Here is a 12,149-nt window from a genome sequence, read left to right on the forward strand (position 1 = left end):
CAGGAAATTTGCGAAATGTTCATGAAAAAATTCTCTGAGATATTTTCTAGAGAAATCTTAGCACCTTCCCAAATCACCCAGGCGGCACTTAACGTTCCCGTTTTGGGACAGTCAATGAATTCAATGAACATAAGCGCAAGTTCCGTAAAAACAGCAATCGCAAAAATGAAGTCTTCATACTCTGCTGGACCCGACGGTATCCCGGCAGTTATTTTGAAGCGATGCTCTAGTGGTATTATAGTACCTCTATGTCTTCTGTTCCGACTGTCACTCATGACTGGAGTATTTCCTGATATCTGGAAATCTGCTTATATGTTTCCTGTGCACAAAAAAGGAGACAAGAAGAACGTCGACAATTACCGTGGTATCACCGCTCTTAGCGCCATTCCTAAATTGTTTGAGCTTATCGTTTTGGAACCTATTTTTAATCACTGCAAGCAGTACATCGTTGAAACTCAACACGGGTTCATGCCGAAACGCTCAACGGCCACTAACTTACTAACTTTCACGACGTTTATAACGGATGCTATGTCTAAAGGTCATCAAACGGACGTTGTCTACACGGATCTCTCTGCTGCTTTTGATAAAATTAATCACGCTATCACTATTGCCAAATTGGACAGACTGGGCTTCGGTTCCAACATTCTTCGGTGGATTCAATCGTATCTTTGCAATCGACGGCTGGCGGTTAAGATCAATGAAAATGTTTCCAAGGAGTTTTTTGCTTTTTCTGGTATTCCACAAGGCAGTCATCTCGGACCACTGATATTTCTACTGTATTTCAACGACGTGAACTTTTCATTGAAAGGTGCACGATTATCTTTCGCGGACGACCTAAAGTTATTCCAAATTATCAAGACTCTTGAAGATGCCTGTCTCCTTCAAAGTGAGCTTGAAATTTTCTCCGAGTGGTGTGAAATTAATAAAATGTCGCTAAATATCAGCAAATGCTCGATTATCACCTTCACACGAAAAAAAACACCAATTCGTTTCAATTATTGTCTTCGAGGATCAGTGATTGATAGAGTCAATTGTGTCAAAGATCTTGGCGTTCTTCTCGACGAACAATTGAATTACAAGCAGCATATTTCGTACATCGTGGCAAAAGCTTCTCGTTGTCTAGGATTTGTCATGAGAACCGCCAAGCAATTCACAGATATATATTGTTTGAAATCTCTCTACTGCTCGCTTGTACGGTCAACACTCGAATATTGTTCGTCAGTATGGAACCCTCGCTTTCATAATGGAGTTTTAAGACTTGAATCAATACAGCGCAGATTCGTTCGTTTCGCTCTTCGTCGTTTGCCCTGGAATAACCCTCACCAGCTGCCTAGTTATGAAAGCCGTGCCATGCTCATCGGACTCGATACTCTACAAGTACGCCGAGATCTGTTCCGTGCAATGCTGATTGCCGATATTTTGACGAACAATATTGATTGCCCTGCACTACTTAGTGAAATCAACATCAACGTTCGTTCTAGAGCTCTTCGCAACAACAACCTCCTCAGAATGCCTCTACGTCGTACTAACTACGGAATCAACGGTGCCGTTATTGGATTGCAGCGAACCTTCAATGGCGTATCGATGGGATTCGATTTCCATTTTCCTCGTAGCAGAATAAAAGCGATTTTTTTGAATATTCTTAGAAATAATCATTAGGACTTTAGTTTGTCTGTTGATTGAAATATATAAATAAATAAATAAATACAGTTTCAACAGATTATATGAATGAATATTAAACATTTTCAATTTAATCACTTTGTTCATACAATTTTTGTACATGACTTGAAGATAACAGGATGCTCATTCATTAACATGGATTTCACGATGGAGAATCAAGTTGATTTTAAGACAAAAATTCAAACGCATACAATTCACTGGGTTCTAGTTTTGGTTAAACACGTTTTGTTGATTGCAATATCTCTAACGGTTATCAGTTCTGTGCATAGCACTACTCTATATCAATCGGTTCTTCTTATAACACCAGAGCAGTAAAGATATAGATAATTTATCATCATATTAATATTCTGATAACTAGTGTTATGATAAACATTAATTTACTATCATTCAAAAGTTACTCTTCACGAGTTTTACAAACGTATAACAAACGAATTTCGGTTGCATGTTTTGCTTTGTGCTGTTTTTGACATTAGACAGCATTACAAACACCATATTTTTCAACTACTTCAATATGTGCAAATCAAATAGTAGATTAGTTGAATCAACTAATTATTAGTTAGAACAAAAACTGCAAAAATCAAAAATTTCGAGATCGTAATTTTTTTATTGGAGGGTTTTCCGTGTACTTTTTCTGGTAGTTCCAGAACCGAAAACTAGGGACCGGTACAGCCAAAATAGGTTCGATTGGCCTTAAACTAACAAGGCTCACACACGGGAATAGTTTGTAGCACTGCCTCAAAGAGCTTTATTTTTTCCTTGTCACTTTGAGTGACGGTTATGAAGATTAAAACATTCATCATCTTATAGTATTGGAACCGGAAGTCGGATCATAATTTTTTTTTCAAAAGTTTCAGTTTTAATATATGTTTGTGAAATTCGGTCTCACCAACTCTGTTAGATTTTAGTGTGTTATCACTATTTCCGATACTACCGGCACCAGAATCCAGCACCAGGAAGCTGTACCGTGAAAGGTTGGTGCAGCCGAAATGCATTGTAAAGGACGTCGAGACGTACATTAAAACCTATCTTATACCTGGCCTATAGTTTTCCGTCTGTAAGTGGCACCAGAATGTTTCGGAGAAATCTCGACACCATGTTTTAGTCGGATCTAGCGTCATATCGCTACGCGAAACTGATGATTTTTTGTTCGTCTATAATGAATTAAAAAAATGATTGATTCTCCATGAAACATTTCATACGGATGAATTGTTGCCTTCAAAAGCAGCTCTGAAATTTTACAATTAGGTCACGTTTATCGAAATTGACTTGTTCAAACGACCTGGATCAACAAAACCAACAAAATCAAACAAGAGGTCTTTAATGTCTGAATTTCGACAACGGCTGCTTCTAGGAAAAAGGCCGTTATACACTCCAAAAAATTGATTTTTTTTAAATTTATTTATTTATTTCTTTCCATCTGACCTGGATTGATCTTAATGGAGTTTTTGGTGGAGCGGGAAAAGCCCATTTGAAATTCATCAAATGCACGTATAAACCCATCATTTTTTTTTAACATTTTACATAATTGTTTACATAACTACATTTCACAAACATTAGCCTAACGAATAATGGTACAAACATGGTCCAGTGCTAAAAAATAATTTAGTTTTACTTATAATCTATCTGAGTCTCTTAAGCCTATTCTAGAAAACAACACTAGATACACAAAAGTCAAAAAGGTCGTACACACTATTGAAAACATTGCCCTAATCGGTTCGTTCTGACCGTATTCCGTTCGTCGTAAGTCGAGTCGCAATTAATTCCGCGCTCTTAGCGTTCTTGGTGGAACATTAATACATATTTGAGAGAGAATCTCAGAAGCATCAGTTTGTCCATTCAGCAATTTCGCTATAAATACAGTTCTGAGTATATTTCGTCGTTTATCTAGTGTGTCCATGTCGAGCAAACGACAGCGCCCAATGTATGGTGGAATGCAAATCTCAGGAATCGTGATTGTACTGCTTCAATTCTATTGATCCAAACACTGGCGTAACGACACCAAATATGCACTAAGGTTTCAAGGGTAGACCGTACTAACGCGTAATATAACGCTCGCAAGCAGTATGGATCAGTAAACTCTTCGGCGATCCTCATAATGAAACCTAGGTTTCTATTTGCATGAGCAATTATATGCGAGTAATGATGTCTGAAGGTGAGCTGAGAATCAAGAAGCACACCCAAATCTTTGAAAACAGTTACTCTTTCAAGTGTTTCCCCAGAAATAGTATACTTCCAGACTATCGGGCTGTTCTTAGGCGTGAAAGAAATCACAGAGCATTTGAACACACTTATAGTTAAGAGGTTGAGATTGCACCATTCACAAAAATTGTTTAGGTGCTGCTGAAGTTCCATGCAATCAGCTGTCGATTGCACAACAAGAAACAGTTTCAAATCGTCCGCATACATAAGTCTGCATCCTGGTGGAAGGACAAAAGAAATGTCATTAAAAATTAATGAAAACAGCAATGGTCCGAGATTGCTTCCTTGAGGAACACCTGATTCATTAACGAAGTTGTATGACTCGACATTTCCTAGCTTCACTGATAAAACTCGAGCTACGAGATATGATTTAAGCCACTGAGAGAAACTAGACGATGCACCTAGACGCTCCAGTTTTGCAAGCAAGAGCGTATGATCTACACGGTCAAACACTGCTTTCAGGTCGGTATATATTGTATCTATCTGTGATCCAGTTTCAATGTTCTTAATACAAAAGGAACAAAATTGTGTCAAGTTAGTGATTGTAGATCTGCCTGGATAAAAACCATGCTGATCATTAGAGATATATGTCTTCGTTTCTCGGAATAAAACGTTCCCCACTAATCGCTAACAGCTTTGATTCAGCACAGAGAGAAAATATACCTCGGTAATTTGCAATATTTTGTTTATCTCCTTTTATGAAGATCGGGAACGAAACCGTGACTGCGACAATGATTGGTTGAAAATTAATCTGAGGGGCGCGCAATAAGCTCTTGAACATCTCTTCAGTACTATAGACGGGATTCCATCTGGTCCAGCTGATGTTGAGGATTTCAATTTACTTATTGCCGCCATAATATCCTCATCAGAAAATCGAATCTTTGCAATATTTATCACATTATATGGAACGTTTTGAAGGCTTCGTTCCACCTGAATTGAATTAACCGAGTCTGTATTGAATACTCTCGAGAAATGTTGTGCGAATAAGTTGCAGGTGCCTCTTAGAGTGTTCGATGTTTCATATTCAAGGAACATGCTGGAAGGAAGTCCGTTTTCTTTGCGTTTGCCATTAACAAAAGACGGATTTCGTTTCAGATTGGATTGAGTTTTTTGTACGTGCTTAAAGTAGAGATAGCGGTTGTAAGACCGATTATTGTTAATAGCTTGAGCAAAATCCCTCATTGTTATTGGGTTTCGTCGATTGGAATAGTGCCGAAGTGCAGCTGCTCGTAACCTTTTAAGTTCACGTAGGTGCGGGAACATGTACTAAGAAAAGCTCTCGCAAAACACTGGAAAATTTGTCTACAGCTGTATCCACGTCAGCTGCATTATCCAGTAGAGAATCCCAGTCGATAACACACAGTGCGTTATTGAGTCCGGAAAAGTCAGTCTTCGAAAAGTTGAACAGCGAATCTTCAGACATATCATTAAAACGCACAAGCCGAGGACAAGTCAAAGTGACAGAAAGCGGAGGATGATTTGCGTCAACGGCAACCAAAGCCTCAAATGCTTCAGCAGTGATGCAAATCTTTTAAATTTCCTCGTTTACAAAAAGCAGCTCTAGCGTACGGTTGCGCATGTTAGTAACAGTATTTTTTGCACCATGTTCAGTAGCGACATTCCATCCAACAAGGAGACGTTCGGCCTTATCCAGGTTGATGCAGATGGGTCAGGGATAGCAAAACCGGAATAAGTTTCCATCCAAACTAAACCTGGTTGGTTATAGTCCCCAAACAGTAAATGCACTGTGCTAGGATCCATAGATTGAGCGATGTCGAGTGCGGAATCAATATGATTTTGAATAACTTCAACGTTATCGGCAGAATGGGGGGGGATATATATCACACTTAAAAAAACCTGGAATAAGGAATTACAACTGCACACTTTAAAAAACCCCTGTGATTTTACATATTATTAGATGCACATAAATGGAGCGTCGCACTTCACGCGAATTTACGTGGAAGAACATTTAATATTGTGTCTAAAACTCCATGACATGAAATTCATTGAAATAAAAAAAAAGAACACTGATAGTAACCGCCGCGACTTGAACCGAAAATCATTGGATCGCAAGTACGTCTGTTAATCGACTGAACCACAGAAGCATGCATCTGCTTGGCTGGTAAAATGTGCATTTAAATTCATACAGTCGCACCTGCTAGCAGAACACAAGTTACAGTCGAAACCAGTAAAATCCAAGCTCATCTAACATTAAGTCATTACAAATAAAATTTTCCGTCATTTGACAAATTATGTCTTCATGAATTACATCGTATGAGGGATTAAGTCACCTGTAAAATTCAAATTTTTTTGGAGTGTGGCTTTTAAAATGTTCACTGGAAATATCTAGTTTGTGAAGTCATATCAGTATACAAGTGCATAAGATTTTTCGCGTTTGACGGGTTGTTATTAATCATTTATATTTTAAAATTCATAAAATCGAAGATGACGGCTTTTGGTTTGTGGATATTCTTTCAACTCGCTATACAATTTGTGTTTTCAAAACTGGTTTGACAAGTAAGTTATTGTAATAAATGTCATATTAATCTCATGTGGTCTGCCGTCAAATTGTACAATTATGCAAGTGACACAATCAATCAACTAGTACGTGTGGTGGTCGATATTCGGATATGAAGAAAAAGCATGTCAGTTTTATTCGTTTTTACTTCATCCAGTTATGTCTCTGACATTACCCACCCATTTTTTCTGCTAAAAATCAAAGACACTATTCTGGCTTACTGATTTTCCCCTAACGGAGACGATGATTTTGAAAGAACGGGGGATATATAAGCTGGAAAGCATCGCTCTGATTGGTCAATCAATGCAGAAGCGAAACTGTGGAAGCTGTGATCAATTGTTATTAACTCGCACGCACGTTTCTTAAGGCTCATGCGAGTTTTCGATGAAACTTTTTGCTATGTCGTTTTCGCTTAATATGTCGGCTACTACCCCAGATAAATCTTGCGTGCTTAAGATTAATTTCTAATTTAAATAAGATAATCTTGGTTAACCTGACATAACTGTTTACAAATTGAAAAGGTGATGGTAGTTTCTACCGAAGAAAGTTTTTGATTTTATTCAAGTTTGAAAAAAAGCAACTTGACAGAATCTTCGAGTCATGTTTTTGAAAATATAAGTAATATGAAAAAGGCATCATTACACCACTAGGGTTTTCTTTAATTTTCACATATTACCCTGTAACTCCGAAACTCGGTTCCTGATGATATTCAATAACAAGCTATGGGACCATAAGACCTTTCATTTGAATCTAAGTTGGTGAAAATCGGTTCGGCCACCTGTGAAAAAGTGATTGCGGTGATGGCGATACCAAAAACCTGTTTTAATCCACCTAGTGGTGTAATTATGTCTTTCTCATACCAATCATACTATCATATATAGTACTGTAGTATTCTACAAAATAATTTTCTTCTATTCTTGAAAGAATAACTAAAAACGGTTTGTTTGACCGTCTACTGATAAAAACTATCAATTGGAGAAAATTTGAGATCGATTTAGTTTTTAACCCACTTTACCCTATATTTCCGGATCCGGAAGGCTTCTTGGTAAGGAGATTTATCAGAAACCAAATAATAAAGAACGCAACAGTTGTTTCAACGAATTGTATTTAGCCATGATCTAAAAAGATCTGCAAATTGATTTTGCGTATTTTTGCACTGTCACTTTCAAATAAAATATTCGTGGAAATTGAAATATTTAACACCTATCACCCTATTATCCCGGAATCCGTTGTTGGATTCAGATAAAATTCAATTGAAATTTCAGTTAAACTGTTGTAATACTTTTCGTTTGAATTGAAATTTTTTTGACACACACCTACACGAACATTTTGCCGCATAGACTAATTCAAATGATACAGGGCAGTTGAACCAATAGTCGTCTCATTAGTCAGGACATCACAGTATTTATCCGACTACTCGGTCTTCAGCACACATATGATGCATTCGGAGCCAATATCTTCGCCAATGCAGCCCTAACAATCAAAATTAGTGTGAAAATGAACTATACTTCTGTTATGAAAACGTGAAAATCGGAGCGGAATGCATATATTATCTTCTTAGTCTTTGAACCAATGAACAGTAGGGAAAAATGGATCAGAAAAACTCTACGACTTTTTGAAGGCAGCTGACCACAAAGCATTTTTTGGTGTAAAATGATCAGTAAAATCGATTGTACGTACTTAGAAGGACCGCACTAAATTCTATCATGTTCATTTTACCTCAAGGTCATTTTATCGTGAATACTTTACTATGAGGCGCCTTTTACAAATCTTTCCTCTGAGAGAGTAATAAGTTTTTGATCGTGAATATCTCTTATTGTATCTAACGTATCACAATAATTTTTGCTACATTCCATCACAAATATCATCATCAATTTATGATGACATTTTCAGTTGTATGACATAATCACAAATAATTCAAAATTAGTTATACCTACCCTAACAAAACTCCAACCTGACTTGAATGCGGACCATGAGTTCGACTTGGCTGCAGTTTCAGACAGCAGAGCGGCTGCAAGCACGGTGTACTTTTCGATGTTATTAACAAATCATCGCATACTCAGGCAGTGAGCTTTAAACAAAATGTTGAAGTGGTGTCTATCTGTAGGCGTATACTTTATTGTACACGGATAACCAATCAATCGCGAAATTGGAAACTTGTTACAGCACGCCTTAGTTGTTTTAACTCGAAAGTGGTTAATACAACTAAATTTTCTGTTGATTTTCTCATAATTAGATAGATGAAAAAGTTGCTGTTTTCACTGAGCAACCTCTCAAATGAACATCAGAAATAGTAGCAAAATCAGGAGCAATTTGCTTCGATTCGGTCGAAACTTGGCACGCGTCGCCAGTGGGGCAAACCATTAATTTTGCACGGATGGAGAGCAGAGTTGCCATATATACAGCTTAATCTGTATTTTAAATTCTTTTCAGAATAATTTGGAACCAAGATTATGTAAATGCAGATTACAGATTTTTCGACAGAAATACAGATTTTACAAGTCTGTTAGCCACAGGTAGAAATTTAAAAGTGATCTGCAGTCGCCTACAAAGAAGTTTAAATATTTTCAGTGATTATCTGTCAAAATGAAAAATTAAACCAAATGCAGCAAAAATGCATTTAATAATCTTTCCTCATAAGCCAAGAGCTTCTTTTCTTAAACCAAACAATAATCACATTCTCAAATTGAATGGCTTGGAATTGACATGGTCTGATCAAGCAAAGTACTTAGGTTTAATGTATGACAAAAACTCACTTTCAAGGATCACATTGAAGGAATCCAGGCAAAGTGTAATAAATATATTAAATGTTTATATCCTCTTATAAACAGAAATTCTAAGCTTTGTCTAAAAAACAAATTGTTAATTTATAAACAAATTTTCAGACCAGCCATGCTTTATGCAGTACCAATTTGGTCAAGTTGTTGTTCCACCAGGAAGAAAACGCTTCAAAGGATTCAGAATATAATTCTGAAAATGATTTTGAAGCTGATTTAGTACAAATGAGTTACACAGACTCACAAATATAGAACCATTAGATGTAATGTCACATAATGTTATAAGCAAATTCCGACTAAAATCGATGCAATCTTCAATTGAATCGATTCGCTCTCTGTATTAGTTAGTAAGTTAGTATATAAGTTCCTTTTCCCCATTACACAATACAAGTAGGTTTAGAATTTTCCCTACACAAAAATCTCAGAATTGCGGAAGCAAATTATGTCCTCATGGTAATAACCAAATCATGTATTCAATAGGGCTGAAAAGTCACCACTTGTGGCTGAACACCCAATTCAAATCTTAATAATTTAATTTTAACTCATATTTCAATAAATAGTTATTAAAAAAAAAGGATCTAAAGGTGATGGTCAATAAATCAAAATGAAAATTAACAGATGTTCCAGTGATAAAAATTGTTCCCGTACCTACCCCTAGATAGATCATTAAACATGTCAACTAGAACATCCTCCTCTTCAGTTCTTTGCATGACTAAAATTAGAAACTGACCCCCTTTGCCGACTCGTGTGAAGCATCCTTCCCACAGCAAACGGTAATTAGTATGCTCACGCCCCGACACTCTCGCTGCACTTAAGTGTTACGTTGAGAACAATCTAACGGAAACAATCACACTCGACAAGCTGGACGAGACCATTTCATATCAAAACCAAGCCGGCTGTACACAGTCAGCATCAGGACTAGCATGGCTGAAACAGAATGCTCCGTTGGAGGACAAATCTGTCCAACAATGCATTAGTTTCTGGTTCGCATAATGGCGAATGCCGTAGCGACAACGCTCCAGCAGCGGCATGACACTCTGTTCGGGCTTTAAGTGCCACCTCGATTGATAATTCGATAAAGTGATGCAGAGTGCAATGTAGACATAACATAGGAGGCACTGCCCGGAAGGCGGATGCAGAGAAAAAAAATCCTTTCGTGATTTTGTCATTCCTGTGCCATGTTCATCGCACAGGGGAAAAATAATGAAGACGCTTCGAGCCAAAGTGTCTTATAAAAGGAATCAATTTTTGAAGAATTTACTGACAGATTCTGAGGAATATTTCAAGTGTAATGAAAGTTTTCTTTCTATTTCCTAAATACTTCTAATTATGACTGATAATATTGAGACCATCAGAAAGGATGATTCACTTACTATCGATATTTTATGGTCAAGTCTGCATTATTTTCTGTTTACTCACCATACTGCATCGATTGTAGCAAGCATTTTCGCAAGATAAATTCAATTATTTCTTCACCCGACCTAAGTCAACGTATCAACCGAGAAGCAATTTCACCGGAAGTCGATGCATGACTTAATCTCGTAGTTTACCGAAAGTAATTTTCAACGGCTATCCGGTGGCAAAGATGCGGTTAGAAATTTCATATTCCCTTCCAGCAAACCCGGAGCAGTGGAATCGGATGGAAATTTCTCTTCCGACTCTACCAGCATGCTGAGATTTTGCAATGCTCAGAGCGACGGAGAAAGAGTTACCGTGTGAGTGTTTTTTGCCACTGTGAGTGCACGAATAGTTACGAGTCGGGCAGAACTAGACACTTTTCTAAGAAGAAATAAAGTAAAGAACCACCAATTTATTTGCTAGTCATGATTATTTCTATGATGAATTAGTATTCACTTTTAAAACGGGAAGTTGTCTCATAATACTAATTGAAAGTGAAACGTTTCATCCTAAAATCGTGTTAAAGAATGTTACGATCAAAAGTTGATCGATTTCAACTTGAGCCATTTTGTTTTATCTTTCATTGAAACGAACTGCCAACTTGCTGCCAAACTATCATAAATGTGCATTATGATTTTGAATGAGAGGAGCAACGGGTCAAAAGTTTGTTCGCTAGTTCTGAAAATTTCAGATTATTTTGGCTTCGTCAACTTTAGAACGGTTAGAATTTTCTGATTTCAAGATTCGGAGATCGGAAAAATTCAATGACATTCAAAGAAGCTTTGATACCTGGTATTTGAATCAAAGTTTGTGAGCCCCAGTTGAGCCGTTCCTGAGAAACCGATTACTTCTATTCTAGTGTCTATTGGCCACTGTTTTCGGTGTGCTTAAAACCGGACATTGGAAACCAGTATAGTAGAAGAGAGTTCATTTGGACTTTACCTAACAATCTCTGATGATGATGAAAGAATTTACAAACGAACTTTGCAGAATGTGCTGCTTTTTACATTCTAACATAGTAGAAAACATTGAATTTTCTATCAATCGTCACTCTGTATTAATGGAACCGAAAATTGGACTCAGGAGCAGTTCAACAGCAATTCATGAGTTTATAATACCTCTGATTGGAATCTAAATTCATAAAAGAAATATTTAGCGATTGTCAAACGGAACCCAAAGAAAATGCGAACGACCGGCTACTCAACCTTCAATGGAAGTTGACCATTACTGTCATCTTCCCTTTATGAACAGCCGGAATTGATCCACTGGTTTCCTGTTCCATGTCGTAAAAGGCCACTAAAACAGGAGCTCGCAAGTCAAGGTGTATTTTCGTGCCAATGACTGAATGGAGCCTAAAAGAGGCAGTCGTAAACGGAAACTTTTTTGTGCATCACCCTCGTGTCACAGTTAGACTGACTGTTTGAAGGCATAGACAGAAAGTATGTCTATCTTTCGGTATATTTTCCGTATAACCGATCTTCATCGAGATGATAATTGATTCGCGTTACGCATATTACTTAAAAAAAACCCAAATTTATTCAAAAGTGCCGAAATAAGAACAATCGGATTCCTGTACA

The sequence above is a fragment of the Malaya genurostris genome, chromosome 2 (genome assembly GCF_030247185.1).
Source record: "Malaya genurostris strain Urasoe2022 chromosome 2, Malgen_1.1, whole genome shotgun sequence".
NCBI classification, from domain to species: Eukaryota; Metazoa; Arthropoda; class Insecta; order Diptera; family Culicidae; genus Malaya; species Malaya genurostris.